This window comes from Glossina fuscipes, unplaced genomic scaffold, assembly GCF_014805625.2.
Source record: "Glossina fuscipes isolate IAEA_lab_2018 unplaced genomic scaffold, Yale_Gfus_2 155, whole genome shotgun sequence".
Lineage (NCBI taxonomy): Eukaryota > Metazoa > Arthropoda > Insecta > Diptera > Glossinidae > Glossina > Glossina fuscipes.
The window spans coordinates 942,973-970,343 of NW_023998498.1; the positions used below are offsets into that span (position 1 = coordinate 942,973).

At 33.6% G+C, this 27,371-nt stretch overlaps 2 long non-coding RNA genes across 2 annotated transcripts; both read right to left on the minus strand.

Moving 5' to 3' along the window:
• Nucleotides 1–1,166: 1,166 nt before the first annotated feature.
• Nucleotides 1,167–11,004, minus strand: LOC119641591. Its single transcript, XR_005247860.1, has 3 exons — nucleotides 9,998–11,004; nucleotides 2,864–3,087; nucleotides 1,167–2,804 (listed from the first exon to the last, which is right to left on the minus strand). It is a non-coding gene; the product is annotated as an uncharacterized LOC119641591 (long non-coding RNA).
• Nucleotides 11,005–21,948: 10,944 nt separating this feature from the next.
• LOC119641592 lies at nucleotides 21,949–24,331 on the minus strand. Its single transcript, XR_005247861.1, has 3 exons — nucleotides 23,971–24,331; nucleotides 22,617–22,766; nucleotides 21,949–22,554 (listed from the first exon to the last, which is right to left on the minus strand). It is a non-coding gene; the product is annotated as an uncharacterized LOC119641592 (long non-coding RNA).
• Nucleotides 24,332–27,371: the final 3,040 nt, after the last annotated feature.

Sequence of the window (27,371 nt, forward strand, 5' to 3'; positions counted from 1 at the left end):
ACAATAACGTTTTATGCGAGAAATTTTAAACGAAATTTTAAGTACGGTCATTTGACCTCGCATGGCAGGTTTAGTGTCAAACATACTTATCAGCATAATTGCTTTCGAATGGTTACTTTTTCTTTTTATTGCTACTCTTTTAGTTTTTGTGAAAATTTTTATCGCGTGCCTATTGTAGTTGTTGAGTAATTAGTCCTAGTACAGGTATTCTCAGTTTATGCTGTCTGACTGTCGACGTATCCTTAGATCGACTTGCCCCATTGTCAGTACTAACTCCTGTTGCTAAATTTGAAACCGGTAGCTTTGCTGCTGCCATCAGGAGAATGTTTGCAATAGGAATTATACAGACGATGAGACGGGGTATGCTTAAATGGATTCGAAATTTGACGCTTATCATGAATATATGCGATGTGTGCGATGTGTGTGTGAAGTGACGCTTCAAATTTCGCGCATTCGATTCAAACTTTTTTGGCGGAGATAAATCCTGAACATAGTAGTTAAATTAGGTTTTTCTAATAGATTTCAGCGTCCTTTAAGACATATTAAACATCTCGACAAAAATGGCAAAGTATTGCGGCATTCTAAATTGTTGCGAAAACCTTATACCGGTGGGGCAAATTTTTTCTCTCATAACACCGATGCTACGAAAATAGAATCTTTATGAGGCAAGAAACACTAATTTAAAATATTTGATTGTGCAAATTGGCTCATAATAGTAAATTAGCAAAGAAATCAGCCTTACTATGAATTTGGACTATGTAAGTCTATTTTTTGGATGCCACCACGTAGGAGGATTCTCATGAAACGGAAACACTTATATTTCAAAAAGTCCTAATTGTTAATTTTTTGCAATTAAACTTGCTTCACGATAGTAATTTAATATAAAAACTAACTAAATGAAGCCACTTGGGTTTGGATATCAGATATCTCATGAGTGGTAAGCGCTTCTGAGAAAGGCTTGATTTTTAATATTCTATTATGAAAAGTAACTCATAATAGTGACTGAGCCAAAAGTTAACGATAAGGAATTTGGATCACATAGTTTTAGTTTTTTGGATTCCAACAGGTATAAGCGCTACCACGAAAATCACAGAAATTTTAATCTTTCAATATGCGGGCTATCATAAAAATAAAAATTGTGGCATTGTATGAAAATAATTTGTACTTTTTGGTGTTTTATTATCAAAAGCAGTGAATAACTGTGCTAGGCGAAGTGTTGTAGGGTATGTAATGGTCATCGTTGCCCGACAATAATGTTCTTACTCTTAATATTGTGTGATCATCGAAATAGTGGACAAAGCAATAGCAATCAAAATCATTCAATTAAAATTCATTATCACTTCGAGCACTACGTTAACGCTTCTCAGATTTGTGGAAAATTTGTGCGTTTATGATAGAGAAGTTTCATGAAAGACCCCAGCGAGCAAATGGTTCGTTGGTTTCCACCACTTTGAAAATTTCGAGATACGGCAAAAAAATTGAGAAAAAAAAATTTTCATAAGATTGGACACAAAGGAAATCTTATACTTGGATATCGAACGGATTAACTGTGAAATATTTAAAGAATCGACTTTTTAGTATGAATCTATGATGAAGCATTACGAAATTCTATTGGTAACAAGCTATGAAAAGTTGGTCGCATATGACAACTAAGTACGAAAAAGAATGTGATGATTACCTTTGAAAAAACTAACAAAAGATTTGATTAAAATGGTTCGTCTTTATGTAACAGAGGTAATTAAATTCTAAGAATAAGTTTGAATTTTGCTGAAAAAAGGTAGTGAACTTTACTTTTATCTCATAGTTGGAAACGCCCACCGAAACAAAAGCTTAAAAGCAACTGCCACCCTAAAAGAAATGAAAAGAAAAACCGGGTTAGGCTAGTCAAATAATTAAAAAAAATAAATTTATGAACATAAGAATACAAACTATATGCGTAGGATTTGAATGCATGTGTTTGTAAATAAAGTAATACACTTATTGCATTCTTATTAATGAGAACTGCACGTGCATTTTATGATTCTCTACAATCAGCTGAAGTCTCCTTCTCTCTCTCTCTCTCTCTCTCTCTCTCATTCTCATTTGTTTGACCTCCGCATATATTAATCCAAAATTGGCCAGTACTCCTAATGTGATCTTGCTTAATAAAAAGCTATCCTACGTATCATACGTTGGTGAAGTATCGTTTAATGATTCTCGGTATTGACAGTTAGATTTTAAAAGTTCACTTCAAACCATCCTTTACGAAATTTTATATCATTTCACTAATTGTTTCATGTAAGTAACAACTGATTTAAAGGACTCTGCTTTTCTTATTTTGCAAATGTTGAAAAAATATGCAATTCACGTGAAGTGATTAATAATAATTTTAATTTCAAGTTTAATTGCAACCTTGCAAAAAATATGTGGAGAATGAAACAGGAGTTTGTGGATAGAAGTGAATAGAAATGAGTAGAATGTAAAGCTAAGCATTATTAAGTGAAAAATCGGGGTTGCCTTGTTGTTCGTTGTGTCGTTATTCCCGATTAACAATAAACAACAACATCCCATTGATTTTTTTGGTTTTGACGTGATTATTTTTGATGATAAAAAAAGTTCTCCAAACTTAGCGTAAGTTAGTGTTCTTCGTCGTAAACTGCAAATTGTGGAAGGTTTGCTCATTTTAAAGGAGACGATTTGATACCGATGATGCGGAAATGGTGATTGAAAGCTCAAAACGATTACGACAGCTTGCAAATCATTATTGGTAAAAGGAAAGTAGGATTGTAAAACTTCACTGCTCACTAGGCACTCTATTCAAAGTTCTTCATAAAAATGTGAGCATGAAAAAGATGTTTTCCAAGTGCATAGCTTTTTTACTCACCGTTGCAGTAAATGAATCGCGCCACAAGATCGCGTGCCATAATGGCAAAATTGTATTAATTGATTTTCGTTTTGCTATTCCGTTCGTCACATTTTTAGTATATTTACTAGTGACTACCTGCGACAATTATCTCAGAAGAATGCTCCAGGAAGAAAGATTTTGATCAAATATTGAAATCACTGTAGACATTGAGGCGTATTTTGAAAGCCTTGAATGAAAATATTCTGTAAAAAGAAAACGAACGATATGTTATAAAAACTGTAGGCTGATTGCATCACTCTTGAAGGAGACTACTTTAATGAATGAAGACGAACTTTGTAAAAAAAAGGTTATTTTTTACTTATTAATACATGCATTATTAGCTTCTATGTGTGGGTGTCCGCAGTTCCTAATGTAATTACCACGTTCTCACGTCTTCTTTAAGCTAGCAGCTAATTTAAGAATTGCTTTAATTTAGTGGAGAAATACTTTCGGCTTCGCACTGCAAATGCAACTTAAGTCTTACCAATGCGTTTTCAAAGAATTTGCGGTTTTCTGTGTTATGTTAAACATGACTATACATCTTCAAAGCATCCTTTGATACTACTAGGAAGCAAAAAGTATGAGCAGTTACTAAGGAAGAAGAAGCTTGACAGATATAAAAAAATAATTATTTGATATTTAATATGCAAGTGCTTTAAAGAATTTTTTTTAAGTCTTTCAGTTTCAATTATATCAAATGTATACGAAAGTGTTATATTATGAGTTTCATTCATCTAGAATAACTAGAATTAAACTGAATGGACTTTCATGCAAATGATGCAGGGCAATCCACACGCGTATGTATTGATTGATTGAGAAGTGTTTCATCGTTCCTATTAACGTTCACATGGTTCCATTTATTGAAGTGACATTTGTGTTTATTTACCTGCAATGCAGTGACAAAAGTGATAAAACCAATAAACAAAGTGGCGAAAAGTACATTAAAACCGATAGCAACAACATCTTCAGCAATAGTAAACCACAACAAACATGCCTATCAGTGGATATCTAGGATAATAAGTAATAGAATATCGACCAACTACCACTACTACTACTACTACTATCGCTATCTCTAGTGCTATTGTGAACCTGACAAGAATAAAGTAAATGGCTGTGTTAATACCACCTGCCATCAGTGTCCGTTATAACTTTAACTGTTTAATAGTAAAACATAATGCGTGAGAACAGGACCCTGTCGACAGTTGGTAGGCGATCGGTAAAGGTAAGCAGTGTATTATCATTTTGTGTTAATAATTCGATTCGTTATGACAAAACCAGTGCTTAACGTTATATGTATGTATACATGCAATGTGTATATGTAAGTAATAAGACATAAGACAGGAGTAAATCTATAAACAAATATTGCACATCAGTAAACACCAAAGAGCGCATTAAAATGAGAGACTGAAATTTTACTTAAAAAAAAACAAACAAACTGATTCGATGAAATTGACTTTAATGAAACAAAGACACAAATTAAAATATACGGTCAGATGTTGTTATCGTAACGGAACCTTAGCTACCACCTTAACAAAAAGGTAATTATTAAATTAATTGATTATATGTTCATGCGTGCATGCATAATTTTAAGGTTATAGCAGCCACATTGAATAAAAACATTTAGAAAATCTTGTAAAACTTTTGCTTTTCAAAGAATTCAAAACAGCATTCAACTTAAACGTAGTTTTGAAAACAGTAGTGTTTTTATTTTCCGTTATATTATCGAATTGTGTTGTATTCCATTTGGCTCATTTTCTTCTTTTTTGGGTTACGGAGAATATTTACCACAGATATCATACGAACGGGCAGATAGAAATAAATGTTTAAACTTTGGTGCTCATCAAGAAGACATATGCTGTAAAGTTACCTTTAGGAGATTGTAAACGTTTTGATAAAATGAATAGGTTCCCATCCTTCAATTGAGAAAAAGCCTTGCCTGACGGCAATAAAATATTGCCAGATTATCAAAATAATTGAGAAAAATTATTAGAATTCAGATTGATAAGCTGAGAGACTTTTGACGAAACGCCATTTGCATAAGAGACTTTGGTTATTTATCAACCACCTATCGCTGAGGGTGTATTCATTTTGCTAAAACGTTTTTACGTATTTTGAATCAGCATCAAAATATAAACCAATGTAGTCATATCTGTCGATCCGTCTCTCCTTCTATCCATCACTACGCCTGCCTGAGGTAAGCATACTTCTGGTCGCAGATATGTTGGCATCGAAGTTGATTCACACAACACAATACAATACAATATAAACCCAAAAGCAAAAAACATTGGCTTTTTGCTGGTTGCATATGAATTACAACAAATAGGATGATTTTCATACGTAATATATTGTATGGATAATCTTAATAAAAATGCAAAAAAAATCGAACACGCCACGCCTTCTTAATATTATGGAATATCGCATATGAAAGTTAAAGCCAAATACATTTTTCTTGCTTGTTTTTTTTTTATCTTAAAAGTATTATGTCCGATAAATTCCGTGCGTTTCGTGAACTTCACACATCAAGATATCGACACATTAAGAATTCTAGAATCATCAACTCAATAGATATGTAGGCAAATACGGCTTTTGCGTTTTACAACGTCGTCCTTTATCTTAAAGGAAAAAAATACCCATTTCCCGATCACGGTAGAGTTTTAGACGTTCTTTCGTCCCAGTTTTGTAAAAAAAAAATACGTCGGTAGCATACAACGAGGTAATATTGCTTATATGAAATAACCACTAGTTAATAGTGCTTGCGTAATAGTGTCACGTTCCAAAGATAGTAGTGGATAGTAGGTTCACATCCTTTACGCGCTTTCCGCCGCCAGGGGAATATCAATACAGAAATCGTACTTGATATGTACTTCAACATTTAATTAACCTAGGTGAAGATAAGATTGAATAAAAACCGGTTTCTCGGTCACTGTGAGACTATGTGTAGTCCAGGATGTGGAGGCCTAAAAAACAAATCGCGGTTCCAATCAATTTATTTCGAAAAACTCTACGGCCCGTATTTAATAACCCTTTGTTTAGCTCCGCACCTCGTAATAAAGTTTTTCATTTTTTTTGATTTATAAATTAATGCTCAACAATTATCGCTGTTGTCATAAGTATTGCTACGAATTGCGCTGTGGTGACAAGGCAAGTTTGAAAACCTAATTAACTCTTATGTCTTCTCAATGAATGATATACCGGACGTTGTAACAGTGACACGCTTTTCAAAAGATGCACTTTGGTCGATTGGATCGCATTGGTGGTGGTGTATTCATTGCCATATCTTCGTCATTTCCGTCCAAATCAATTGAATTTCCTACCACTCCTGACGTTGAATTTATCGCCATTCCAGTGAAAATGCCTAATAAACAACTATTTATAGCCTGCTCCTATATTGCCCCAAATTCTGATATCTCCATTTACAAGAAACAGGCTACCCTCATTTGTGAAGTGGCCAAGCAGTCGAAACCCACCGATTTGATAGTTGGAAGACTGCAATTTGCCACAAGTCACTTGGTGTAACATTGATAATTCTGGCTGTTTGATTCCTACTTCAACATCTAATAGGGATGTTATGTTCTTTAATGAATTGTTTGATCATAATTTAGTTCAATATTCAGTATCCCTAATTGTAATGGTAGACTGCTTGATCTCTGCTGTGCCAATTTCCCTGAGATTAGTGTACATCGTTGTCCACCTTTTAGTTTAGCTAAGGATCCTGATCGTCCATCAATGTGCATTTCGTTTCATCATAAGAATGATGATTCGTTGAACTGCCTTAATGTGTCAAATCAAACTTTTTTAACTAAATGTTATGATTTTCATAAAATTAATATTGTATTGCTAAAACATCGTCTCTCACATATGAGGCCTGATTTCTCAACCGGAAGTATTGAAAGCTTATTGTCATCGTTCTACAATACATTAAATCTAGCTATTGCTGCATCTGTTCCGATCAAGCATTGTCGACCTCGAAGCAGGTGTCCCCCGTGGTTTAATAAGACAACTAAATATCACAAGAATAGAAAAAACACGCTTTTCAAAAAATATTCGAAAAACGGCTCTGCTCTTGACTATTTCGCTTACGCCGTGGCAAGGCATAGATTTAACTCCCTCAACCATCATACTTACTGCAGATACCTTCAGTTCATTAAATCCTCTCTGTTTGCTAATCCTAAATTCTTCTTTAAATTTGTTAACTCTAAAAGAAAAATTTCCACATATCCCTCGCATGTTTCTTTTAATGGATCTGATTCCTCGGATGATTTTCAAATCTCAAATCTGTTCGCTGAGTGCTTCCCTCGAAACTTTTCGACTGCTAATTCCAATTTATCCGCAAACTACCCATATCCTATAACTAACTTGGTTTCAATTCCTAATGTGGTCATTGCTGAAGATGATGTTTTTAAAGACTTGAGCTCTCTAAAATAAAATTGTGGGTCTGGACCTGATGAAATTCCATCATGTGTACTTAAATCTTGCGCTGTCGAGTTATGTGGTGTGATCTCAAAGAATTTAACCTGTCCTTGAATTTAGGTGTTTTCCCTTCATGTTGGAAGAGTAGTTTCCTTATTCCTATCCACAAAAGTGGAAGTAGACAATTTGTTGAGAAATACAGAGGCATAGCCAAGTAGAGTGTCTTGCCTAAGTTGTTCGAGCTAATTGGGACTCAGCATTTGGCATTTGCCATTAATTCGTATATTTCTCCACACCAGCATGGCTTTCGGAAAAGGCGATCTACGGTCACCAATTTGCTAGAGTTTACTTGTCATGTTTTTAAGGCTTTTTTTAGCGGCTCTCGCACAGATGTTATTTACACTGATAAAGCGTTTGATTTGATTAACCATAACTTACTTATCTTTAAACTCCAAGCCTCTGGCTTCCCATTTCTATTTAGTGAAATGGATAAGCTCTTATCTGCACAATAGATCCTTCTGTTTAACTTCATCACGTCGGATGAATTCCCCGTTATATCTGGCGTACCTCAAGGAAGTCACTTAGGTCGCATTTTATTCAGTTTATACATTAATGATCTCCCATCGGTGATTAATTCCAGCCAAATCTTAATGTATGCTGATGATGTGAAACTGTTTTCTTCCTTCTCTGTTGAATCGCAATCACATCAGCTTCAAGGTGACTTGGATAATTTTATTGCATGGTGCTCTGTGAATCTTCTGAAACTAAATCTGACTAAATGTAAGAAGCTTTTGTTCTCAAGAAGAAAGTCATTCATTACTCAGTATTTCATAGATTCGCATAAGTTGGAGGACGTCGATTCGATTACAGATTTAGGCGTTCTATTTGACTTTCATATTGAGCTTTCGATAAGCAAAGCTAGGTCCGCGCTTGGTTTTATAAAGAAGTGGTCCAAAGAGCTTGATGGTCCCTACATTACGAAAAGGCTGTACATGTGTTTGGTTAGACCCATACTCGAGTATGCCTCAGTTGTGGTCTCCTTCATATAGGTGCTATGTAGATTTAACTAAATCTGTTCAAAAGCAATTCTTACTGTTTGCCCTTAGGAATTTGGTTTGGGACCCGATTGCCCCGCTTGCAGCCTATGAAAATAGGCTGTTGTCCTCACCGTCTCTTGAGAAACGTAGATTTGTTCTTGGCGTTTTCTTCGTAATTAAAGTAGTAAATGGTGCTATTGACTCGCCTGCATTACTTGGTGAAATAAGCTTTAATGTCCCTAACCGCTTCTCTAGGCACTTCACCTTGATTACGCTTAGTCAATGTAAATATAATTATGAGCTGTTTAATATGCTCAGAGTTATTTGCAAGAACCTAAATGACGTCTATCACTTATTCTCATTATCGGACTCTTTAAAGTCCATTAAAGAAAAATTGCTTAATGCGCGTAATTTACCTATGTCGTACTTAAACTGCTTTTTTCTTTTTTTCTTTCTTATTTGTTTTATTGAAAATTTTAATATTAATTAATTTACGATTTACTTTAAGAGTCAATTGAACTCGACTGTCAACGTTTTTAGTCGAGTTCCTTGTATAAGTGGAATAAATAAATAAATAGAATAAATAGAATATATCCACTACAGCAAAACCTAATATTTAATTTTCTATTTTTTTATACTTACATGAAACGTGACTACACTAGACCAGACGTTGTCAACAGATAGAAAAATTTTATCAAGCAAATTTTTTTTTACGTCATTCACTGCGCTTTTGATTAAACCCGACGTGGATGTAGAATAGGACACTAACAGTCGAATAGATGCATTATGTTATGACATTTCACATATACAGTGCTGCGGACAGGAGCGAACGTGGGCAATAGTCGCATTGCAATTTCATATTAATTGTGACAGACGGATATATGTTCTATATAAAAAAGGCAAACCTTTCCTTTTCCTATATCTACTACGTTTGTGAGGAGGAATGTTATACACAAAAGCTCTTAAGATAGACCCACCTAATAATATACCTTTATATAAGCCCGTCTGTCGGTCGGATCTCTGCCCATGTCTAGTCTACAGGTCGCAATTTTTAAGATATTTTGATCAAATTTCATCTGCATTGCCCAGGAACGAACGCTATTGGAAATGGTTCGGATAGATCCACATTTTCGACCACTTCAATTTTTAAAATTTCTCGACAAAAGTCGCCCTGTAATAATATTTGGATGTACTGTTTTGGTATGAAATATTTAGTTCGGCCGGGGACTTTTCTTTTCAACTCCTTTCTCCTATAATCGTTTCTACGAAAACTTAATCTTTATATGGTAAAAAGTCTAATTTTCAATATTTTATGGTGAAAGTTAATTAATTTCAGTAAATTAACAGAGAAATCAACCTTACCGAATTTGGAGCAAGTAAGTATATTTTTCGGATACAGCCGCATACAGGAATTCCTTAAAAATGCGGGCTTTCGTGAAAAGTATGTCTTTGCATGAAATAATATGTACATTTTGGTGTTTTATTGTCAAAACGGATGAATATTTGCGTTAGGCGCATTATTCGGCTTTGCCCGATGCTCTCACTTGTTTTTTTAGAATCTAATTTCACCGTGATTGCTAGTTCGGTAGTTTTTTACTTTTTTTGTTGGTTTTTTTAGAGGCAAAATAACGCTTTTTAAAAGATAAAAAAATTCGCATTTACTTACATATCATACATATATAGTGTGATACTCCGCGAAACCCAATGCTTATCATTCCTTGTAACTCCTATGATGCAAATAAAGTTTTGATTATATTCGCTATTTTTTTCTGCAGCTTCGACTGAGGGTTTGATGAAAACACGTGAGATCTTTTTTCGGTCATTGGTTTCTTATTATAATTTGAGAAGTGGTAAGCTGACTTTGTTCTTCAAGTCTTCATCTGTGATAAAAATTAGTAAACTGAACTTTTTGAAATAACTGGAAAAAAAAGGAATAAAAGAAAGATAAGCTATAGATTACATTCTTATGCAGCGCTTGTAAAATGACTTTCGATCTCGCTTAACGTGAAGAACAGAAAAGAACAAAGTATGAGAACATTATTTTAGTTTTTCTTCTTTTTTTTGTATACAATACTATTGTTTTTGTTACTAATATCGATTTTAATATTTGTGGTACAAGAACATGTTAAGTTTGTGCGGGCGTATATAATATCCAGAAGGATTTCAAGTGACCCCACTTTTATTATTTTTGGATTGATTTATGGCCTTAACCGCCATGTTTTTTTATTTTCGACCTACACGGTGGAATTTTCGAGATATTTTGATGAAATTTGGCACAGTGAAGTCTTTTGGTCCAAGAACGAACGATATTGAAAATGATTGGGATTCGGAGCGCTTCGACTATTTCCCACGTAATGCCTTCTTTTGAAAAATCCTAATACGAATAGCTGCATTAATCGAAGAATTATACGATATTTAAGCGTTAGTATTATAGTGTCTTTATATGTTTTAGTTTCTTTTCAAGCCTTCGTGTTTTAATAAAATTAATCTTTAAAGGGTTTTTGTTGTTATTAATTATAAACAAGTACAACTTAACTTTATTGTTAACGTAAATGTTTCTTTAATCTGCAAGCTGAGAAACATAAAAAGACGCTTTTTATTATATTTCTAAAAGTTGATCATAATTCCTTAACAGAATATTTTATGAATAAAATTTTTACTAATCACTCTAGCCAACAAAAAATAAACGAACAACTAACGCACTTGCACAACGCCATGGCAAACCCACAGAAATTTGATTAAAGTTTTACTCTGGTATGAAAAATAATATGAGTTTATCAAGAGTTCATTTGAGTAAAATTTCCTGTTCTGAATAATTCGTAATGTCTTAATTGCTAAATTTAATTGATTTTGATGAAGAGAAATTGACATTTTTCTGTGCTATGCCTTCAAATCGAAAGCAAAATTTAATGTAAAATATTAACAACAGTTTTCAATATTATGAAATACGTACGTAACATATTTTGAATCCATAAAGCAGCGTTGATGTAAAACAAGAAAAAGTTATATTGTATCTTAACCGTGGTTTGTCATCCTAATTAAATATGTGTGCAAAATGTCGATAAGGTCCGAAATTTGGAATCAATATTTCGTAGAAATCTCCCTCTCAAAAAGGCAAATTAAATATAAGCTCATAAGAATTAACTTTACTAGATATAATACTGACGTAAATGTTCATAGTTCCTGTACGCATCACCTAAGGATGAGTGATATATGAACTTTGTCAAAACGTTTGCAACACCCAGGAGGAAGCATCACAGAACCCACAAAGTGTGTATATTCTTGATCATCAAATCACCAATTAATCAATTTGAGCATGGCCGCCTCTCCATCTGTCCGTGTTCGTAATGTGTGCTGTAAACATTCTCCTGGCAAAATGAAGTTAGCGACTTCAAACTTGGCAGCAGCATTGGAAGCTCTTGAACGCAGGTTGGTATTGAAAATGCATCAAATCGCTCGAACGAAACGTTCATAGCACCACCTAATCTGAAAACATCTCTGTTTCGCAAGAAGGCTAAAAAGTCGGCTTGTTGCTCATAAAAAAAAATAGGTGAAATTGATTTTAAAATAGAAAAAAAAAGGCGGCAGTTCGTCCATTCCACATTACAGAACATAAAAATTTAGTTCTTTTACTTTTTTTTATCTTTGTTGCGATAACGATGATAAGTAAAGGGGATAAAGAATTCGGTCACGACCGAATATAATTTTCTTGCTTGGTTTTTTTTCTAGCCTACACCGTTTGTGGTACAAGCCTACATTAACATTGTGCGGATGTATGCAACATCCACAAGGACTTGCGATAAGCTCATCTTTTACTATACTGCTCGATTCAGAACTTTCTCTTCTAAGCATGTCTTTCCGTCCGTCCGTCTTGTTTTCTTGCGTTCAACCTACAGATCGCAATAGATGAGAAAATTTTCTGATGAATTTTGATACAACGATATGTTTCTGAATTGGACCACTTTTTCGACCTCGTCCCATGGCACGCCTTTTTTGAAACGTCTGTATATGTATAACTGTAACAAACGAAGTGATGTACTGTATTTACTGATAGGCCATACACCGCTATAGAGTTTTTACTTGTTTTAAAGGCTTCTCTCTGCCAATTTATTGTTCTCTTTCCATATTTTTTTTAATATTATCAATAAATTTCCAATTATTCTTCGCCTTTTCTTTTATAATAACACATGTTTTTTGTTTACTATTGGCATAGTCGATTTTATCCGTCAAGCAAAAACATGGTACTGTTTACACAGCTGTAGGGAATTGAAACAATTCTTCAAAGAATTGCACTAGTTCTGCTGATTCTTTAAGAAGTGCGATAAAAACACAAACACAAAAGTTCTGAAGAATTTAATGTTAAAGAAAAACAAGTTGAAATATTATAGATGACTGTAGCCGAATCATTTATACCTGTGCCTTACTTTTGAAGACAATCCTTATGTGAGCAGGAGGTCCAAGAAAAGAACATATGTAGTTGAAACTTCGTACAGTAAGCTGGTCCAAGTAACTTTTGACCAACTTTCACCACAAAATAATAAAATTATACTTTCTTGGTATATGTAAACGGTTTGTTTGGCGTGGGCTTGGTGACACCAATGCTAGAATATGCCTCGGTCTCTGCTTCAGTGGCCTTCTTCCGCTAGGTGTTACGTTGATTCAATAGAATTATTTCAAAAGCAATTCTTGATTCACACCCTTAGGAATTTGAAATGCGATCCGTTAGTCTCATTGCTGCCTTATGAAAATAGAAATTGCCTCTTTTAGTATTACTTTCGCTGCAGCAACGTAGCTTTATCCCGGGTGTTTCATTGTTAGTTAGTGTTTCATTCCTAGTAAAGAGATTAACTTCAATGTTCGTGACCGTTATTCTAGAAACTTTGTTTTCATAAAACTTAGTCCATATAAACATAGTTACGAGCTTTTCTGGTCGCCCGGAATGATCTGCAAAATCCTAATATAAGATTCATTTTCTGAAGCCTATCTGTCCGTCCGTTTGTCTGTCCGTCGGTTGCGTGTCCATGAAAATTGAATCTTAATAGTTATTTGATGTACAATAAACTCTACGAAATTTAGACCACCTAGGTCCATTTTTGAATCCCATTCTACATAAGGATTTTCACGAAAATTTTTGTTTTTTAAGGCAGAAAGTTTAATATTTCACGAGGATTTATTTGGAAAGAGTTTTAACTTTTAATGCAAGAGCCCTTAATAGTAAGTTCATATAAAAATTAACGCTTCTGTTGGTGGACTATACAGGCTTGTTTCGACAATACATTCCGATATAAGTTTCCTATGAACACTAAGACTTTATACGTCACCAAGGTTTAATTTTTGTGTTCAATGCCAAAAATAAGAACTGCGGTAGACAATGTAGAATATTAAAGAGTCGGCTTAACCTGACTATAATGTTTTTACTTGTTTTTGTTGTTGTTTATTTATAATGAATTCGATTTTTGTTGTTTCTTCAATTTCCTTCATTTTATAAACTTAATTCTAATGTTTCTTTTTGGAAGTCTGTTTTGTTTGGCTGTTATCTTACTGCAGCTGAATTACATGTATAATTAAATAAATAAATAAAGTTATTTTTTAGAAAAAGGCTCTTATGGAAACGATTACTACGTCAAGATTTTACATATTCCTACGTCTTGCTGAAATATTATCTTTGACCAACTTGAAGAAATGTACAATATGTATGAGTTTACTATTCACATTTCGATTCCCCAATCAAATATATTTTTCCGCCAATTCAGTGATTTCCTTAAAAAACAATACGTCGCCCTCATATCAGTTTTTTTGTTAGAATTTTGCATCCGCTTTCCTGTTTTAAGTGAAATGTATATAAAGTAAATGTTCTTGAATAGGTATTACTTGTAATTCATTAAAAAGATAAATGAATTTATTACGATTTATTTTTGTCTACATGTTACGAGCTGAAAATTATTTGCATTACCTTCATAGTGGAGCCCTCGAGTTTGAGAGCTCCACTCCGCAATCCTTGAATGCAAAAGGTTAATACAATAGAAAGTAAATGAACAATAGTTGCGTCGGAAGTTAGAACAGAAGAATATGGAACTTGCAGAGACAATACTTAAAATTAAGTATAGTCTCTTATAATTAAGAATAGTCTCTTGGTTAAGCTTAAGTCAATGTGAATATAATTATGAGCTGTTTAACCCGCTTAAAATTGTTTGCAAGAATATAAATGACGTCTATCACTTATTCTCTTTATTGGACTTTTCAAAGTCCATTAAAACAACATTGCCTAATACACGTGGTTTACCTATGTCGTACTTAAACTAGCTCTTAACCTTAAAATGTCACGATGGGGCGAAAATTAATTGTTGTTAATTATTATCGGTTGCCAAGCTTATGCATGTTTGCGATGGCTTAGGTGTTCATTTGCAATTTGGTCCTGTACCGGTTGTGGGTGTGGCTCTATGCTAATTGCGTACATGCTTTTTTTTTCTCCATTTTTTTCCTTCTTATTTGTGTCATTATACTTACATTAAGTTTTAATATTAATTAATATAAGAATTGAACTCGACTGTAATTTTTTTTTAGTTGAGTTTCATGGATAAGTAGAATAAATAAATAAATAAATAAATATATAAATATATAATGTCTAAGAAGTCGGCCTTGACTTTTGCAGAATTTTTTTTTATTTTCGAGTACATAATAATGGAAAAGTTCTTCAATAAACATCTACAGAATGTAACAAGTACATTTACATACTTTTCTGCTAAAATATTTTTCAATGAACTCATGTAGATAAAAGAGTGTTTTAATTACGTCAGGAAAAGCTCCACATTTATATATGCTATTATACTTTGAAACAGGCATATTATTTCGTCAAGTGCCTTTCTTTGTCTAATAATATTTCGAAAAACTAAGGGAAAAAGAAATTTATGCCAAAATTAAAAAAAATAGTTGTGTTGTTGTTGTTGCATACGCAACATACGCATCTGTTTCTTTCTTTTTCCTCCCTTTCCTGAATCATATTTCCAATTCCAATTCCAATTTAAAGAAATCGATACGCAAAATAACTTTTACGGAAGATTGAATAATAAATACGTTGTGACACATTTATAATAAAATAAAAAGAGAATAAAAGAAATGTATAATGATCCGTATCAAATAAAATATTTGGCATTATCAACTAACGCATGGGGGATACAAGGGATCTCGCAAACGAAATCGAGTATTTTTTAGGAAGAAATGGGGAGAAATTGTTTTGCATTCAATTAGAGCTACATTTGCTTTAACAACAAAAAGTTTGATATTCAATAAATATAGTATCTCGATTTAATATTCGAATTCTTGTTATATGTATTTATTATTTCCACCACCTTACAATGACGCTATATCAAATTTGACTTTCCATTGGCAACACGGAGAAATGTGCATCGTAACCTCCGTACACTAAATTTACTATTGGTCGGCATTACACTTTCTTGAACTTGACCGTATCTGCTTACCTGTTTCTGTTGTGGAATCACTCATGATTGGAAAAATTGGGAATGCTTAAACTTATCACTTATGGTGTGCTGTTGACATACATAGAATGAAATGGCAAATTAATGGGAGCTCCCATTACTTCCACGCCATAGTAGTAACTTGTAATACGTAGCAAGTATTAATATGAAACTTCATACAAATATTTATCAACATCTAAATCTTTACTGCAAAGGGAGGTAATAAGTCCAAGAATGCAACAAAATAATAACAAAAGTAGTAAATTTTTATTTAAAAGGATATGCGAATATTTCGCAGGGCCATTTGACAGATGAGTTGACCGATGGATCCAATCGGGTAATGAACTCATCTCGCGCTAATAAAATTTATGAGGTATTATCTTGAGAAGGTGTATTGTATTAATTGAAAAGATGTGGGCTCGATTCGATGCTAAGAAGACGGGACGTATCGTGTTCTGCGATGACTTTTCACTGTTCATAAACACCATAGTTGGTAAATGTAAGTCGTAAACCGATTAACATGCATAGCGAAATCGGTCTAGAGCTATCTGTTTGTCCATCTCTCTGTTAATCCAACATTTAAAAACTCGTAACTTTAGCTAGGATGGTGAAGTTGATCCCAGATCTTCTTTGTTTAAATAAACACCAAATGATATCAGATACTCTTTTTATCCATCCCATCAAGTTCAGTTCTAAAATCCATGAAGCCGGTTAATTTCGTTCATAATTACCATAAATATCATAGCTTTTCGTTTCTTCGCCTTTCTCTGCTTTTCGTGGTTATACTTTAAGCATACCAACTATCATTTTGACAATTCTTAACGCAAGCTTATATACGACGTATGGAGAATGTGCAATAGAACCTTACAAATAGTTGGCACTATTCCACAATTATTATTCTTGAACATTTCATTATTCATTGTATTAATTACTTAATTAATTACCATCTTCATAACGGAATTCGGAAGGCGATTTCTTTGGAAATATAAATGCCACAAGCTGCATTGTAAACATTGTAAATAGGCTATAGGTGGATAATAAAAGATTCGGTCTAAAACTAAAAAAATTTCCTATTGATTTTTATGAATATTATACGGGTTTTCTATTGTCATGTGAATGTTGTAGAATTGTAGAATTGTATCTCATATTGGAACGAAAGGAAAAAACAAATGTAATAGTGTAAGTGTCATATCGTTTCAATTTTACACAAGTGAAAGCATTATAATCGGCCAAGACCGGCCGTTAAATACCATTTCATCTTATAAAAATCTTCATATATTTTCGTGAGAAAATATAATAAGCTTGTTCCCATGTGCAGTTTTTTTTTCCCCCGAGAATATTTATGCGGGAGACAGTTCGAAATGAGTACTAACTTGATTCAAATGTAGCAAAATTGTTTTTTAAGATCTTATTATTCTTTGCAAATTTTCATTACAAAGTACTAAACATTAGACATTGGTGCTATATGAAGGCTTAATATTCATGAAAACTCTCATATATATGATGGAGTCTAAAAAATAGACTTATGCGCTCCAAATTGTGTACAGCTACTGTTTATATCAAATTGCTTTTATAAATTAATTTTTGATCGTAGAATATTGAAAGTCAGACCTTTTTGTCATAAGACGGTGCTTCAAACATTTACTTTTTTGATCCAAACACTTTTCATAAAGTTCGGAATACTACTAACTATAGTTTGTTTTACTAAGAACTTTCGAAAACTACAAATTTTTCTAAGCCTACATAAAGCGTCGTAAACATGAACCGATCCAACCCAGTTTATATAGGGTTCGTCATGCTACTCCACTAAATTTCATTAAATTATCCCGAAAATTGCGGCGCGTAGGTTGAATAAAAAAACCCATAGAAAGACAATAGATAGGAGGGCAGATGGATAGATCTACTTAGAAAGTAGTACTGTATCGATATTAAAGTATGGACTTATCTTAAATGCTTCCGAGTGTTACACAAATCCCTACAAACTTAACGTCCCCAGTACCAGCAGCGATTTAGGGTATAACAATGTCAGATAAATTTGGCGAATAAAATTTCTCTCTTTATCTCTGTAAATTCATATTAAATTTGTGCTATGACGACATTAAAAGAGGCTTAAAATATTCAAAAGTCATTATTATTATCTAAAAAATTTAAAAAAACATTTAATAAGCTTTTTGCTTTATTTAATTATTTATATTAAATTTTGTGTCTGTTTTTCCACTTTTTTGTTGTAGTTTTTTTTTTAGATTTATATATAACTTTATAGTTTTTATAGCTTTATAGGGACATTATGCGTTTGTTAATGTATAAAAATTGGAAATTAATTGAAAATTTTCAGTAATGATTTCTGTGTAATTTATGAAAATCATTTTTAAAGTAATTTTGCGGTTTTATGCGTATTTAGGTTTACTAATGAAAAAAAAAAAAAAGTATTATAAACATATCGATTATGGTTTTATACTAAGCTTTTCATTTTGCACGTCGTGCAAAAAACTACGCGTGAGAATAATTATGAAACAATGTAATACCGAAATAGTCGAACAATGTTGAGTAACATAAATTATTTCCGTCCATCCATATGGGCAATGGATTGAAAATTTAAAAAAGGGAGTTGAACTCTTGACAAGACATTACAAACCTAAAGAAGTGAAAATTTGCTTATAACAAGCACGGATTTTTGCTTTTGTGAAATTGGTGAAACCAGTTTGGATCGGTAGATTAGGCATTCAATAAAGTCGTGACAAAAATTTTGATAATCAGCGTAAGTAAAAGCCAACTCGGCGGTATTAATATGTGTACTTAAAATTGCTATTTAAAGTTTACTTCACAGCAAATTTTGCATTTTATTTTAAACACATATACATAATGCTGGGTCCAAAGAGAAAGACCAATATTCAGGTTAAATAACGCGATTTTTTCCGATTTATCCCGTGTGTAATTTTAATGAGCAAAGAACTTTAAACTGATCACAAAACGCATTATTATGGGATATGAGACTTAGGCTTACGCCTACGATTCAGAAACAACCGATCAATCAAGCGAATAAAGTGGAAAAATTGAGCCAAGATCAAAAAAACCCCGGAAAAGTCGCACAAAAATCAAAGTCACGTCAAGCCTTTTCTCTGATTATCTTCGCTTTGTACACTACAAATTCTACTGAATATCATTTGATTGTTACGCTAGGTTTGCTTGAAACTACTTGCAAAAAAAGCTTGGCGTAGCAAAAATTAAAGTGGTCTTACTTTTTGGGTGCAGTACTATCTTAGGAGAGCGCTTAATATATTTGCTTATAATTTTCGCCAAAAAGAGTAATTAACGTGCTTGAGCAATGTTGGTTGGCCTGACTTCTTGCGTTTGTGAGTGGGGGGACTCTTCATTGTTCCATTCTGGTTTTCTGATTTCAAATTCCTCTTCTTCACTATATGACTGATTTAAACTTAGAAGCAAGCTAAGCGATCCTTCAGTTCGCTTATCTTCTCATCACGTAACATTTAAAAGTCATACCTTGGCGTTGGAAGCTAAATACGAAGTTGGTTTTACCGCTTTAGAGTCCCAAAATAAAGCAGAGAAAAAGACATATATAAATTTGGTGATGAGTTGAGTTATCCGTAGGTTATCTGTATCTTGTACTTTTAATTTTCGTAAGAGGGTTTTGTCCAATAAGTTGGGTTTTTAGGGTACTACATTTTTAGAGAACATCAAGCATTTTTTGCATAGCTTTCAATGCATTCAATCTCGATGTTTCATTATTTTTACAGCATTGCTCTCACTCTTAATCTTCTAACAGCAAGGTATAAGTATACCTTATAAAGTAACTTAAAAAATAAAAAGAAAACAAAAATTAAAAATAATCTATATCTAGCTAACAACGAGATCGTTTTAAACTGCAACCTAGTTTCCTGCCCCCTCCTGCGTTATAGTTATTTGTAATAAGTTTCGAGCAAAATGTTTTAAAAAAAGAATAATGCAATATATAAATAAATGTTTCCATTTGCATAACAAATTAAAATTCCTATAAATAATGTTTTAAAATAAATTTCATAAATATTAATGGAGGTGTTTACGTGGAATTACTTGACACCGCATCAATTAATTATCAGAGCGCCAAAGTGTATGAATTAAATAGATTTCCATACACACTCCCGTGTACAGTATTAAATTGAAATGTTCGTCACTTAATCGCTTTTCTGAAGTGAATTGAAAATTATCCTTGAAATTTCTTTTTGTTTTTGTGCGTTTGTTTATAAAATATATTTAAATTTAATAAATTTGCTATTATTATGATTTAATTAGATAAATTGGATAAATATTGGATGGAAGGAAACGTAGCTAATACTGTGTTTTATGCAGCATTGAATACATGCTAGCATAGCGATATCTAGAAAGGCTTAAAATTAAGGCCAAGTCAGTCCGTAACTTTGCCGTATTAGCTTATGCGCAACATTGAATACTTTTTGGCAGCAGATTTACTATTTAGCCATTTCGGTCGATAAATTTTGACAATTACAACTTTTTTTATGTAACTACTTTTCAGAATTTATAGGGAGTGGTCGAAAAATTGAAACAATCCGAACCATTTTCAATACCGTTCGTCCTTGGGTCAAAACACGTCACTGCACCGAATTTCATCAAAATATCGGAAAAATTTCGATCTGTAGTTTGAACACAAGTTTACGTAGGCAGACATTAGACGGATAGGTAGACAGACAGGCTTAGATCGTGATGGCGTGATGACTGGATAGCGCGGCGGCTATTTGATGGCACCTCTTCGCTCACAGGTCTCACATCACTATGAAAGTAAGAAGGTGCTCAATCATCTTTCAAATAATAGTCCTTTTCATCATCAACCTACTCACGAATATTAGACGTAAAATTAAATTAAAAAGGAGTAAGAGATTAAAGTTCGTATACGTCTTTTTGCGACACTCTTTATAATGTGCAGCAAAGCGGTTTTAATGTATTAAATGTGATACAAGTACATCGATCAAACTCCTAATTAATTCATGACGCCAATGTGAAGGCATTTTCTCAGTGAAGCAAGATAGATCTAAGTTAGCGTCAAAGCAAAACCTTTAGTTTATTTTACTTTTATTTTATTTTTTTCAGTTATCAGCTACGAAACAGGGCTGAAGCCTTCTAAATGAGGTATGGATGTGTTATAGCTGAAAACAAACAATGTAGATTAATGATTACATATAATGTGCTCATTGCAATCTAAATTATTATGTACGCTCAGGAACGCAAAAATACAGAAAATAATGACTGAAATGTGAGAACGAAAAACACTGGAATATCAAATCGCTTAGCGATGATTTACATTGTGATATGCTATTAATAAGCCCATCAGCACTGGCACTCGTTTGTAAGTTCGATGGTAGAGCATTCCATATTTTATACCCATCACCCTTGTCCTAAAAACGACAAAAAAAGTAAAAGAACATGCTCTTTAATATGGAGTGTGTGCAGCTGATTTCTTCTATTTTCAAAATAAAACTTTTTGTCGTATAGAAATGTAAATGTTGAAGGCGTCTCCTTGGAAAAGTTTAGGCCAATTCCAAATTCTTTTGCAAAATGTAGGCAAAATCTTCATTTTCGCAGGTACTACAAAGTTGCGCAAACAACCAGATGGACAGATGAACAATGTTTAGGTGTATTAAAAATTTGAACCTAGCCAAGAATTTGTATAATTTATGAAGTTTATGAAGCTTGTTTCTGCGTGTTATAAAGGTATTGAAAAAACAATTAAATTTTGATGTAGTATAATATTGGATAGGCGTGGCCATTTTTCCTCATTTTTGCGGACGAATGCTGTAGCAGTAGCCATACAATATGTGTTCAAATTTTTGTACATTTATTTACTGTAGTATATGAGTAATGGGCAAACGACTAATGTTACATTCCTTTTGAAAAACAGGGATGTTCTGAGCTTATGTGATGCTGCGGACGTGTCGTTCAATACATTTGGCCCATTTTCAACACCAACCTACGTGTAAGAACTTACAATATTTCTGCCAAATTTGAAGTCGATAGCTTCATTTTTACGGTCAGGAGAATGATTACAACACACAATACAGAGACGGGCATGCTTAAATCGATTTAGAATGTAATGCTTATCAAGAATATACATACTTTGTGGACTCTCTGATGCTTGCTTCTGGGCGTTGCAAACCTTTGGACAAAATGAATATAGCCCTCATCCTTCGGTGATGATTAAATAGGAGGAACCCGCGTAAATATACTTCTTGAAGATCTTGAAAAACATATTCGAATTTAATAAATGGGTTGAGCTTGGAACAATGGGAGAGCAACCCAAACTTCAATTAATTTCATCAACACATAATATTTTCAAAAGCAGATGGGAAGAGACAGGATTTTTAAGACCCACGCAAAAAACAAATCGTGTAACTCATTTAATGATTGAGTTTGCTTTGTACAAATTACATGAAAGACTTCCGATAATAATCTCAATGTAAGGGATATAACTTGGCAATGTTTAAATCACGTAATTAGCGTAATATTAGATAGAGAATCAATTTATAAGAAAAGATTAATTTTTTTTTTTTTTATTTTCTCATTTGACACAAATGTTATAACTACTTTTACCTTACAGAACGAGATTCTTAACCTCAAACGGATGCAATAAATATTGGAGTGGCCAGAATTTCCGTCTTCGTAGTTTCAGAGCATACAAGCATGTGAACTTCTTATTTATTGTATAGATCACTACGAAACTGCTGCACGCTGGTTTATTCTTTAATGAAAGTTGCAACGATTTCTTAACCAAAATTAAAAATCCACTTACTGTCAACTTACAAAGACGGTTCCTAATCAGTGATACATCAGAGTTATGTCAGACTAAATTAACGAGGGGTTAATTGAACTAAGAGAGCACTTTTGGAACGGTTACTTCCATATCCATTAAGTTAGTAAAGGTGTTGAAGCAAGCAATTATCGAGCACCATCCTGAAACGGCAAGCAGAAAACATTGAATAAGAAGTTAAATCGTAAGTTTTGTGAGGAGTCAAAGTCGTCCCTCGTTTTGGCCTCACGGTTTCTCCGTCTCTGCTGAGGGGAAAGAGTTTAAGATAGAGAATAAGTTAGGGACTAAGTTAGAGAGTAAGCTGGAGAATAGGTTAGAGAATAAGAATAGATTAAGAATAGGGTAGGGTAGAATAAATTAGTTAGTTTTAGTTAGAGAATTGGGTGACCGATGTTGAGAGCGATGGCTCGCTCGCGAAAGTACGATTTTGAGATAGTGAATAAATCTTCAATTCTTACAACCGACCAAGTGTATTATAAATTTCTTGTGTTTCCAGGGCCGCTGAGCTACCCCAGCGCCAGAGTTGTGGGCCCAAAAGCCTCACAGTTTCTAGCACACTCAAGAGCTAATGTATCGCTAAGTCTTGCATCTACATATCCAAAACCGAGCTCTAATCCGAATAAGGTTTAGCTTCAGGCTGAAAACATCTCAATCAAATGTATTAATCTCCACTTTTATATAAAGATACGCAACTGCATATACATAAGGCCCAACAGCCCATTCTGACTTTTTAGAAATCTTGCTGGACTCGTCGTTCTAAAAGTATCTGTCAGTTTGAAAAATTCACCATTTTTTCCGTCTTAGGACAATTACCCATGAGTACCCTGTAGTGAGGTGGTGACCGCAGCCTAGCGATAAGTATTATGCACTGCAAAGCAGTCACTAGTGCAATGACCGAAGTACAGCACTGACGCTGGCTTTGTAGTCCCGATTCTTACCTACTTGACTTGGATTTTCGCTCAATTATTTTGCGGATTTTGTTTTTTGTTGTCAGCATTTTGCACAACATTCGCGCACTTTGACGCCTACGGCACTAAAGTAATCTACGTACATCAAAACAGAAGGACCGTCCCTTCAGTCTAAACCATAACTGACTGCTTGCTCCCAATCCAATTAGGAATATGTTGGTCATGGAAGCGTAATTGGACAAATCCCTTACCCACACACATGACACATTTTAATTAAAATTTCAGATTGCATTTAGCAATAATAACACTAATGCTTTCATAGTGCCTTGAATATAGCAACATTAGTACTTTTACGTCATGTTTCTATTGTAAATTTGCGCTATAAGTTTTTATTACAATCCAATATCAATTAGTAATTCATGAAATGTATATAAATTACCTCAGCGAATTGAAGTATTGCTGCAATAATGCAGAACTCTAACGCATGTAATCCCCAGAAAAGCATATTAATTTAATGCCGTATTTATAGAGCTGTAACTAAAGCAAAAATATTAACATAAAATATGAAGGTAATCCCTGCCATTAAATGTAAAGCATGTGTGCTTTAACTTGCACGCCTATTAGCACAGAAGATTTTATGGGCTTAGACAACAATCTATGCATTTTATCGAAATGAATTGAACATAAGTTATATTAAGAAAGTTCCATGCAGCAAACCAAATAAGCAAACTTCGATGAGAAATTTGCATTTCCCATAATGCCTTTTTAGGAGAATACTCAAGAAATTCAATTCCTTGTAATGTTATATACAAGTTTTTTAGTAAAACTGTTTAAAAAATGCAGTTAATGTTAAATGCAGTGAAATAAATTTCTGAAATATTTATTTATACAAACACGCATACATTTAACACAATCTCCATATAAAATAACTTACGGCATGATAAAAATAAAATAAAAAATAAAACAACTTTATGTTTACTCGACCACCAAAATAATTAATTCATTTTACTTTTTTAAAATATAGAATGTTCGTCGAAAAAGTTCATTAGTTTTGTTGAGAACCGTAACTATCTTAACTATCTTACATTCTCATACCATTATAAATAAAACTTCATTTAAATATACGTTCAGGTTTCTGAGGCTAGCTATCACATTGAGGTTAATATAGATTTCCGAGTGTGTCTTACATTTAATTGTCAAGACTTATTTAAGTAAACATTTTTTTACTTTATATGGAATAGAATTGCTTTACTGATAAGAGACAACAATTTTAAAATCAATAAGTTGTAGTTAACTTTGTCAACGGCTTTATCTAGATTTCTATCGATACGATAAGTGAAAACTAAGAGACTAGTTATAGTTGATCTATCTTTTGGACGACCATTGAGATATGAATGATTTGTCAATGAAAACAATATATTACAAATAAGATAACGTTTGAAGAGTAAGGCTAGCCCCTCAATATGGCGACAGTGTTAAATTTTTTAATAATGTTATAAAATTCGTTTTTCTAAGATACAGTCCGTATCACTAGACCGTGGATATTTTGTTCAAGAGAAATACACTTCAAAGTTCTTTTATTTACAATTATATTCCTTAACAGTATGATCATTTGTTTACAATTATATTCCTTAAATGTAGGATTATCCACAATTTATTTTGGCAATGCTTTCTACTGCTCAACTTAAATATTCTTTTCCTACTAACCCTCTTCCTTCTACAAATATTCTATTTATATACATTTTTATCATCATATTACCAATACCTAATCTTATAGTTTTATTTTGAATTCGTTGACCTGCTTTTCTGGTACTCGTTTTCCTCGACCGGCAGCTGCATGCTGCGAATGTGCTTTTAGTTTTTCCATCTTTAGGGATTTTATTATTTAGCTGGAATGAACAGGATTTGGGATGTCCGTAACAATAATATATCTTTTTCCACTTTTTGTATAAATTGGAACAAGAAAACTATTCTTCTAACGCATTCGAAAAACACCCATTTTAAAAGAGCATTGGCAGACATTCGATAGATGCATTATTTGCGATTGAACGACAGAAATTTATCTTGTGATCTACCAACGTCGGCTGAGGAATAAAGAAGGTTCCATTAAACTGAATTTTAAAGAATACAATTTCTATACGGGGCTAATGTGGCCGGTTCTTCCAGATAAGGATTGGTATTTATACGGATTTTGACCTAAAACTCGCTTTGTCCTCAACTCAACTTCAATTTTTTCACACATTTTCTGTAACTACACTCGACAAAAAAATCGGAAATGCCATACATTTTCACTTCGAACCTAACTGAATATCAAATTAAATGTAGGTTGCAAACATCTAAATTGAATTAAAGTACAAACTGTTAGCTTTTGAAAGAAACGCAATCTTCTCTTGATCCTCAAAATCATTACAATAGCAATAAAACAATATATATACATAAAATCGCTCTTTTCAGGTAGCGTTGCTTCCATGATTTTGGAAAAGGATAGAGAAAGGAAAATCAAACAATCATTTTTAAAAAAAGATTTATTAACAGGAGGATATTACCTCTCTTAACCTGAATAACAGTTTCCCTTCGATTTTTCATCAAATAAACAACTTTTTACCAAATTCTGTTCCAAATTTTTCTTAAATTGCCTTTCGAAGCTCTCTTAAACTCGCATACTCCATGTTTATGCATCGTACTTAGTTTTTGAGCTCATTCCATTAGTGCTCAATGGTATCTGAGCTTCGAGCAGCCCACACCACAACTGGCACATCAATCTTCTCCTGGCGTTGCGTTGTCATACATGAAAACGAAATTTTCGCAAATAAATCCGAAAAAGCCATTGCGTATTCATCCAGGATTTTTTCGGCAAGTCAATCCGCTTGATAGACGGTCCATATTGGGCCCTGTGATGAGCATGAACACGGCTTTCGCTTCCAGTAACTTGCCTCCGTAATATATGCATGAACTACCGCCTTATTAGACACGTTCATCGTGAAGACACATCCGGCACTCGCCGGAGAACAGTGCTACCTTTAATTGATCAATAGTGCAGTGCATACGTTCTCGAGCGAAGTGAAGGCGTGTGTATCGCTGCGTTGGGGTCGATTTCAGGCAAGTTGCTGGTCATTGCCCTGTCAGATCGCACAGCGAATATATTTTTTCTAACAATGAAGATGCCGAGTGATATGTGAAATGAACAGTATTTGCCGGAAGGTTTGCTCATTTAGTTTCACTTGAAAACAAAGCAGTTGAAAGATGCCGTTTACCATCGAAAATTATCTTAATTAACTAAGCACTTCGACGCTGAGAACAAAAGCCAAAACGCTAAAAGATGATTCGCTGCAGCACCGTTCGCAATACCTGCTTTCTTTCGATTATCACTTGTTGATGGCGCATGTCTTGGCTGCAGTTGGCCATTTTCTGCAAGGCTGCTGAATCGGTGAAATGAATGGTTTTGGTCCAATAATACGTCATTTCATCGTCGCGATATTTACCCATTTTTAATAATATGGAAACCAAATGAAAATAACGAACCACTATGTCCTGAAATTGGAAAACGTTAAATGTCATTTCGTTGGCACCTACATATTTACAGTTTGGCGCTGCTTGACTTTGACCCTCTCTATTCTTGTTGTTCCCTCTGTGACGTACTATAATACAATCTTTTCTTATAACAGTTATAACTAAAAACAAGTAAGAACATTATATTCGGGTAGGGCCGGAAGGTACATTGAATTGTCTAATGCAATTCGTATTTTTATTATAGAACACAAAAATTGTGTCATGTTTCTATAAAAAGTCATACTTTTCAAGTAGATATATATAGGGAAGCGAGACCAAAACGCAACCTAA